Raw genomic sequence first — 10,171 nt, forward strand, 5'->3', positions numbered from 1 at the left:
TCTTCCATGCGGGTGCAGGAGCCCAAACACTTGGGCCATCTTCCACTGCCCTTTTGGGCCACAGCAGAGAGCTGGACTGGAAGAGGGGCAGCCGGGACTAGAACCCGGCGCCCATATGGGATGCCGGTGCCTCAGGCAGAGGATTAACCTAGTGAGCCACGGCACCGGCCCCTATAACTCTGCTTTTTAAATAATTTTTTAAAAAAGAGATTATTTATTCATTTTGAGAGAGAGAGAGAAAGCACTCCATTCACTCACTCCCCAGGTGATGGCAACAGCTAGGCCAAAGCCAGGAGCCAAGAGCTTCATCCAGGTCTCCCATGTGGATGGCAGGGGCCCAAACACTTGGGCCATCTTCTACTTTTCTAAGGCACATTAGCAGTGGATTGGGAGTGGAGCCACCGGGACACAAGCGGGCACCCTTCTGGGATGCTGGCACCGCAGGAGGTGGCAGCTTTACTGCGACGCCGTAACACCAGCCCCACATCTGTACTTTGACTCCCAACTCATCCCCTGGGCAGGGACTGAGGGGGCCGAGGGGGCCTGCCAGGCTCTTGTCACAGCAAGAGGATGCCAGAGGCAGGACTCGGAGCAGTGAACCCCTGTTCCCACTCGTGGCTGGAGAGGGGTTGGTTGTAAGGAGGAACCAGCTCGCGCTTAGTTTTTGTCCGTCGTTCTGTCATTTTCTCAAGCCCACCTGCTGGAGCTGAGAACTGATTTCTCCTTTGGTGTGAGTTTTCTTCTGACTGTGAGTTTGATCTGTTCTTGAAGTTTCTTCAGGTGAAAACGACATCATCAAGTTGAGACCTTTCTTCTTTTCTTATAGATGAATTTTTATTGTGATAAAAGGAACAGAACATAAAACTTATCACTTTAACTATTTTCAGTGTATAGCTCCACAATTTTAAGTACTTAACATAAACTTCTTGTCGCTCCCCGTCTTCATGGGGGAACGACACTAAACCCTGCCTAGGCTTCATATCCGAGTCACGGCACCATTATGTCGCTCCCCCTCTTCGTGGAGGAACGACACAGGACCCTGCGCTGTTCTTTCGTCTGCTCGGCCCTCCCCGGGTTTGCTGCTGGTTCTTCCCGGGTTGGCTACTATCCCTTCCACCTCCGTGGAAGGGCAGTTCCCCCTGGCCACATTCCCCACTTCCGCAGGGGAGCGGCACACTGCCGGCCGGCTTTCTCGGGGCTGCACAGGTGTTCCTTCAGCTAGATGTTCCCCTTAGATGTTCCCTCGTGCATACCGTCTCTCTCCTCCTTTATAGTCCTCCTCCGCCAATCCTAACTCGGCTGCCCGCACGCCGAGTACGCTGCTCTCCTCCAATCAGGAGCAAGTCCTACAGTTTATTAGTTGAACTGGAGGCAGCTGTGCGGAAGCTGTTTACTTCTCTCCCAGCGCCATATTGTGGGAGAGCAGATGCATAGAATAAGTCTCAATTCCAGTAACTCAGTCCAGTCCGGATTGCTCCCCACACTTCTGTCCAATTTTATTGTGGTAAAATACACAAAAGGAAACTGGCCATCTTACCCATGTTGAGGTGTGTGGCCCAGTGGCACTAAGTACACCCACATGATTGTGAACCATCTCAGTGGGTGTGGTGGTGAATTCTGAGTGTCGCCCGGCTGGACTGGGGTGCCCAGATGGAACCTCCGTGAGGTGTTTCCAGGCAAGACCAGCACGAGTCAGTGAGCTCTGTAAGCAGACAGCCTTCCCCAGAGGGGATGGGCATCACCCAGCTGTTGAGAGCCTGTGTAGAACAGAAGGCAGAGGAACAAGGAATCCACCCATCTTGCTTCCCGCCTGCTTTCCACTCACCTTCCACGGCCCTCAGGCTCGAACTTACACTGTGGGCACCCCTGGTTACCTGGCGTTCTGACCTGGGCTGAATCCCACCCAGCTTATCCGGGTCTCCAACTTGCAGAAGGAGGATGATGGACATCCTGGCCCCCATGACTGGTGATCCAATTCCTCACCATAAACCCACTGGCTCTGTTTCTCTGGAGGGCCCCAACTAACACGACCATGTATCTCCGGGACTCACTTCACCTGGCAAAGCTGAGACATGCCCTTCCCCCCAGCCTGCAGTCCTGGCAGTCACCATGTGCTTTCATTCTCTAGGATTTGATTCTTCAAGGACCTCATGAAAGTGGAACCACACGATATATGTCTTTTTTGTGACTGGCTTATTTTACTTGGCATAATGTCCTCAAGATTTATCCGTGTCAGAAGTTTCTTCTTTTTTTTTTTTTTTTTAAGATTTATTTATTTATTTGAAAGGCAGAGAGAGAGAGAGACAGAGAGACAGAGATAGAGATCTTCTGTCCTCTGGCTTAATCCCAAAATGGTGCAACAGTTGGGGCTGAGTGAGGCTGAAGCCAGGAACCAGAAACTCCACTGGAGTCTCCCGCATGGGCGGCAGGAACTTAATTACTTGGTCATCACCCTCCACTGCTTCCCAAGCACATCACCAGGGAGCTGGACCAGAAACAGAATAGCCAGGACTCAGGTACTCCAATATGGGATGTGGGCATCCCAAGTGGCAGCTTAACCTGCTGCACCACAGTGCCCACCACAAATTCCTTTTATAAAGAAGGCCGAATGTGGTCCAGTGCGGTGGTGTAGTAAGCTAGTCCTCCACCTGTGGCGCCGGCATCCATCTGGGCACAGGTTCGTGTCCTGGCTGCTCCTCTTCAGATCCAGTTCTCTGCTTAAGGCCTGGGAGAGCAGTGGAAGATGGCCCAGATGCTTGGACCCCTGCACCCACGTGGGAGATCCGGAGGAAGCTCCTGGCTTCAAATCGGCCAAACTCCAGCCATTGTGGCTATCTGAGGAGTGAACCAGCTGATGGAAGATCTCTTTCTCTCTGTCTCTCCCTCTCTCTTTCTGTAACTCTTACTCTTACAAATAAATAAATAAAAAAAATCTTTAAAATTAAAAAAAAAATAGGCTGAATAATGGGGGCTGGCACTGTGGTGTAGCAGGATAAGCCTCCATCTGCAGTGCCAGCCTCCCACACAGGCACCAGTTTGAGTTTTGGCTGCTCCATTTTCAATCCAGCTCCCTGTTAATGTTCCTGGGAAAGCAGCAGGGGATGGTCCAGGTGCTTGGGTCCCTGCACCCACGTGAGAAACCTGGAAGAACTCCTGGTTCCTGGCTTCAGCCTGGCCAAACCCTGGCTGTTGAGGGCATTTGGGGAATGAACCAGCAGATGGAAGATTCTCTGTCTCTCTCTTTCTCTGCCTGTCTCCCCTCTCTTACTCTGCCTTTCAAATAAATAAAATAAATCTTTAAAAATAAAAAGGCTAAATGATGCTGTATTGTATGCACACACCAGCCACTAGGGTTGAATATTGTTACTGGGCGCCTGTGTGTACACATTTCTTTAGACCATGATTTCCTTTCTTTTGAAAACAGACCCAGAAGTAGAGTTGCTGGATCATAAGAAAACCTATTTTTATTTTGAGAAATGGCTAAACTGATTTCTACATTGGATACACCATTTTACATTCCCAACACCAGTGCACCAGGGCTCCAATTTCTCCACATCCTCACCAATACCTGTTACTTTCTATTTTTGTTTTGCCCTGTTTCTTATTGCAGCTAACTTAACAGGTATGAGGCAATATTTCATTATTGTTCTGTAGATTTCATTTGCATTTCTCTGGTTGTTAGAGATATTGCACATCTCTTCATGTGCTTATTCATCATTTTTATGTCTTCTGTGGAGAAATGTTTATTCAATTCTTTGCCCATTTTTTGTATCAAGTTATTGTTGAGTTTAAGGAGTTGTCTGTATACAAAGGGTCTTCAAAAAGTTCATGGAAATGCATATTATGAAAATGAAATGCATGGATTTCAAAATATTTGTAATAAAATAAACTTATATTTTAATCTCACTTTCCACAAACTTTTTGAAAACCCTCATATTCAGAATATTAATCTTATACCTAATAGAGGATTTGCAAATATTTTCTTCCATTGTATGAGATTCCTTGTATCCATTAATGTACTTAATTTTCAGGAAGTTAAATTTGTTCCTTTCACTGTCAATTCCTGTGGTGTCTTCTCCAAGAAACTGTTGTCAAATCAAATGTTGTGAACTTTAGTCCTACATTTTCTTCTAGAAGTTTTATAGTTCTAGGTGCTACACTTAAGTCTTTGAATCATTTAGAGTTAGTTTTTGTATATGATGTATATGTGGATGTCCAGTTTCTGTAACACCATTTGTTCAGACTATCGTTTCCCCCTGGGAAACCCTTATCAAAAGTAATTTCACCATATGTGAGGTCTATTTCTTGGATCTCCATTATGTTATGTTAGTCTGTATGTCTATCTGTATGCTAACACCACACTGTTTATGGTTAGTGTAGCTTTATAGTAAGTGCTAAAATCAGACACTTTGTTCTTTCCCTGCACTGCCTTGGCTATTCAGGGTTCCTTAAGGTTCCACAGGAATTTTAGGATGGGTTTTTCTATTTCTGAAAATAATGTCATTGAGGAGACCGGGACTGTGGCGTTGCAGGTAAAGCCACCGCCTGCAGTGCTGGCATCCCATATGGATGCTGGTTCAAGTCCTGGCTGCTCCACTTCCGATCCAGCTCTCTGCTATGGCCTGGGAAAGCAGTAGAAGATGGCCCACGTCCTTGGGCCCCTACACTCTCGTGGGAGACCCGGAAGGAGCTCCTGGCTCCTGACTTCAGATTGGCTCAGTTCCAGCCATTGTAGCCATCTTGGGAGTGAACCAGCAGATGGAAGACCTCTCTCTCTCTCCCTCTGCCTCTCTGTAACTCTTCCTTTCAAACAAATAAATAGAATTTCAAAAAAAAAAAAGATGAATGTTTTTTCCTTCATTCTGTTAATGTGGTGTATGACATTAATTTTCATATGTTGAACCATCTTTAAAGTCAGAATCAACAGTAATATCTCCACTTTCATTCCTGATTTCAGTAATCTGAGTCTTCCCTAATTTTTTATTTTAATCCTTCTAGCTGGTTTGTCAGTTTTGTTGATCTTTTCAAAGAACCAACCTTTTCCCTGTTGCTTTTCTATTCTCTGTTTGTTCTAATTTTTCTTATTTCCTTCCTTCTGCTGGCTCTGGCTTCAGTTTCCTCTTTTTCTAGTCACCTAAGTTGTAAAGTTAGGCTGTTGATTGAGATCTTTCTTGTTTTTAATGTGTTTGCAGCCAGGAATTTCCCCTTTTGCATTGATTCTGTTATATTTTGTAAGTTTTGGGTATGGTGTATTTTCATTTTTATTCTTCTCTAAGTATTTTTTTTCTAATATTCTTTGAGCCATTGGTTGCTTAAGAATGTTGCATAGTTTCCAGATGTTTGTAAAATTTTCAGTTTTCCTTGTTGATTTCTAATTTCATGCCACTGTGGTCCAAGATGTTTTGTGATATCTGTTTTTAAAATATGTTAAAGCTTAATTTGTGATTTAACAGATGGTCTAGCCTAGAAAAGGTCCCTTGTGCACTTGATTATCTCCTGATAATCTTATTGAGGATCCTTTTTATGTGATGAGCCACTCTCCCTTGCTGCTTTTATAATTCTGTATCTTGTGCTTTCGGCAGTGACTCAGTGTGAATTATTCTTTTGATTTTTATCATACTTGGAGTTCTCTGAGCTTCCTGAATATTTATATTTGTGCCTTTCATTATCTTTGGAGGAGTTTTTGATCATTATTTCTGCAACTATTCTCTATGTACTTTTATCTCATGTCTGGAACTCCTACAACGTTCATGTTGGCCCCTGTGATTGTATCCCATGGGTCCCTTAGGATCTGTTCACGTTTTTTTCAATTATTTTTCTTTCTTTCTTCAGCATCAGTATACTATTTCTGTCCTTGTTGGTTAGAGCATTCTGTATGTGTCTATTAGACCTAATTTGTTTATTGTGGTGCTCAAGTCCTCTGTTTCTATTTATCCTCAATCTTGTTTGTCTATCCTTTATTTATTTGAAAGAGAGAGAGAGAGAGCAAGAGAGAGAGAGAGGACTCCTATGTGCTGGTTCACTCCCCAAATGGCTGCAAAGGCTGGGGCTGGGTTAATCCAAAGCCAGGAGCCTGGAGCTTCTTCCAGATCTCCCAAGCAGGTACAGGGGCCCAAGGACTTTACTGCCGTCCTTTACTACTTACCCAGGCCATAGCAGAGAGCTGGAATGGAAGCTGGATTGGAGCCGGGACTTGAACAGGCGTCCATTTGGGATGGCCACACTGCAGGCGGTGGTTTTACCCACTACACCACAGCACCATCCACTTGTAACCTTTGTTGATTTAAAGTCTTTTTCTCCTGATGCTAGAATATCTACTGTGCTCTACTTTGGTTGCTCTTTGCATGGAATATCTTTGACTCTACTTTCACTTGCCACTTACCTGTTGTGGACAGCACATAGTTGGGTCATTTTCTTTTTTCATAAAATTTGCCAATCTCCATCATCTAATTGGAGAATTTAACTCATTTACTTGTAAATTATTGATAAGGATGACTGCTGTAATTTTCTTCTTTCTGCATTTGATTCAGCATTTTGTTCCTCATTTCCTTAGTTACTGTGTTCTTTTGTGATTTGTTGCTCTTTTGTAGTGAAACAGATTCTTTTCTCATTTCCTTCTGTGCATTATTCTTTAACCACTACCTTTGTGGTTACCACAGGGATTAATTTTAATATCATAAAGTTCTAACAATCTTTGCTTTTAACATCTCCATCCCCACCCCTCTCAGTTATTGCTGTTGCAAAATTGTATCTATATACATGTCCAAAAACACGGATAAACATTTTATGCATTATTACTTTAAATTATGTAAAAAGATTATAGGGTTATACATCAGTTACATTAGCTTTTATAACTTATAATGTATTACCTTTACTAAGATCTTAATATGGCTTGAAGTTACTGTCTAATGTCCATTAATTTTAAACTGAAGGAGTCCCTTTAGCAGTTCTTGCAAGGCACGGCTAGCAGTAACAAATTTCCTCAATCTTCTGCACCTGAGATTGTCTTAATTTTCCCCCTCACTTTTGTAGGCCAATTTTTGCTGGACGGAGGATTCTTGATTGTTAGGTTGCTTTTTCTTTCAGCACTTTGAATATATCAGCTCACTGGTTCCTGATGAGAAATCTGCTGATAATCTTATTGAAGATAACTTGCATGTGATGACTCACTGTTCTGTTGCTTCCAAATTTTTCTATCTTTGGCTTTCAATAATTTGATTCAGTGTGAGTCTCTTGGAGTTTATCATAACTAGAATTCAATGAGCCGCTAATGTTTGTGTTCATGTCTTTCATTAAATTTGGGGCGGGAGGTCTGACCATTATTTCTTCAAGTATTCTCTATGTCCCCACTTCCCTTCCCTTTCTGTAACTTCTACACTGTGCCTGTATGATCCCTTTGACAGCATTCAGTCTACACTGTATATGTATGATCCCTTTGACAGCATTCAATGGGTCCCTTAGTATTTGTTCCTTTTCTTTGTTTTCTTTCTGTTCTTTAGACTCAGTAATTTTCATTGTCCTCTCTTCAAGACAGCTCATTCTGTTTCCCCACTGAGCTCTGCATTTAAATATCTCCAGTGAATTTTTCACTTCAGTTATATTTTCATCTCTAGAATTTCTTGCTGGACTCTGTCTCCTTATTGACATTATCACTTTGTTCATACATAATTTTCTTTACTTTCTCTATATATTTATTTAGTTCTCTGAGCATCTTTAAGACAGTTATTTAAAAGTCTTCACCTAGTAGATCTGTGACTAGATGTTTCCCAAGGACAGTTTCTGAAAGTTTATTCTTTCCTTTGAATACCATTCTTTTCTTTTTCTTTCTATTTTTTTTTCTTTTCTGTTGAAAACTTGGCACTTGAACCCAGTGATGTGTGGTAATTCAGGAAATCAAATTCTCCTCCTTCTCCAAGGATTCCTGTTTTGTTTATATCTTTGTTGGTATAGGTTGTCTCTGTGTTGAGAATGAGCTTGAGATAAAGACTTAAGGTCTTCTTGAGTCTTTTATTTCTTTTTTAAAACATTTATTTATTTGAAGGGAAGAATTACAGAGAGAGAGACAGACAGAGAAATCTTCCATCTGCTGGTTTACTCCCCAAATGACTGCAACCAGAGCTGGGCTAATCCAAAGTCAGGAGCCAGGAGTTTCTTCCAGGTCTCCTCCATAGGTGCAGGGGACATAGCACCTGGGCCATCTTCAGCCACTTTCCCAGGAACAGTAGCATGGAGCTGGGTCAGAAATGGAGCAGCCAAGACATGAAGCGGCACCCATATGGGATGCTGGCACCCACTACACCACAGTGCCAACCTCTTTTTGTTTTTTGTTTTTTTTTTAAGCCTGAACCTTCTATTTCTATTTCCCTTTTATACACAGCTACTTCCGAATGTCCTAATCTTGCATCTATTTTTATCTAATTAAGACTTACTATCATGTAGAATGCATTTGTTGCATAGACTTGTAAATGTTTACACATATTCTGAGGATAAAAGGTACATTTTAAACCTAGACAGGTGGTGACACCTCTGTCCACGTATGTGGGAATATTTCAGTAGCCCCTCTTCAAGGATGGCGACCAGAGTCCAGGGAGCCACCGTGCACCTGGCCTGGCTCCTGCTCTGGCAGAGGAGGCAGTGGCCATCACCCTGGAGCATGGGGCTCCTGTCTCAACAGCCTGGGCAGGGCAGATGGGGCCCCATGAGCACCGTCTCTGCTCTTGCATCATCATTGCCAACAAGAACCTCAAGTCATAAGACCAGCCCAGGGAAACTCTTCCCAGTCCACCTAAGTCCAAATTCAAAAGCAACAAACCTCATATCCTCTCGTGCTGTCACTTCTCTCCATTTAAATCATAATCTCCAGGGCCCACATTGTGGCACAGCAGTTATACTGCCACCTAAGTTACTAGCATCCCGTATGAGCACCAAGTCGTGTTACAGCTCCCTGTTAATGCACCTGGGGAAGCAGATGATGACCCAAGTGCTTGTGCCCCAGCTACCTATATGGGAGACCTGGTTGGAGTTCCAGGCGGCTAGTTTCAGCCTGGTCCATCCCTGGACATTACAACCATTTGGGGAATGAACCAGTGGATGGGAGATCTCTTTCACTCTCTCACTGTAACTCTTTCAGATATATAAATCATTAAAAATAAATAAATAAAAATTAAACATGATCTCTGGGTTTGACATCTGACTCCTCAGTGTCCAGTCCACCTTCAATATCCAAGACAGTGAGAAACAAGCCACAGAATGGGAGAAGATATTTGCAAAATTATTCCTCTGACAAAAGACTCCTAGCTAGATTATATCAAGAACATCTACAAAATCAACTAGAGATAAACAACCCTAATAATAAAGTGGGCAAGTGACTTGAATAAGCACTTCAGAAAATAAGATAATCAAATGACCAGTGAATAAATTAAACCACATTAGTCTTGGGGGGAAAAAAAACATATTAAATCCAGATGGCCACAGGACAGGTCAGATGGGAAACACGGTACTGGTTATTGCAAAGGATGCGGAACTCTCACTGTGGCTGGGAGGGACATGACTCCCTGACTTTGAAAATCTGATGGTATCCAGGACAGTTCACAGCCCCAAGAAACGTGTACATATGTGCACCAAAAGACATAAACCGAAATGCTCACATGCTCACTCACTCTGATGGCTAAATATTGGGAAAAATCCAGCTGTCCACCCACAGAGGAGTAAGACAGATAAGTTATGGTCACACTGCATGAAGTGAAATCAAGCTACCCTGCCCACAGCTCAGGCATGAACCTCACAAACACAACATTCTTCACAAAGGAATACACATGTCCCAAACCAGGCAAAGGTAGCCCACCATGCTGCCCGTCAGGGTACTGCTCCTGAGAGAATAGAGTGGAAGGGGCGTCTGGGGCACTCTGGTCCATGGACTTGTCGTGGCCTGGGTGCAGGCTATGCTGAAATTCCACCTGTCTATAAACTCAAGACTAGTGGAGTTGTTAGTATATACTGTATATTTCAGAAAAATTTTACTAAAAAAAATCCAGAAAACAACAACTGCAGATATCTATCTACTGACATGGAAGTTTCTTCACAATACTGAGAAAGGTTAAGAGCAATGCATAGAGAACAACCCCAAGCGTGTGAAGAGTGATACACATGCAGGGGTATAGGATACATAATA

Source organism: Oryctolagus cuniculus, chromosome 4 (assembly GCF_964237555.1).
Source record: "Oryctolagus cuniculus chromosome 4, mOryCun1.1, whole genome shotgun sequence".
Classification (NCBI taxonomy): domain Eukaryota; kingdom Metazoa; phylum Chordata; class Mammalia; order Lagomorpha; family Leporidae; genus Oryctolagus; species Oryctolagus cuniculus.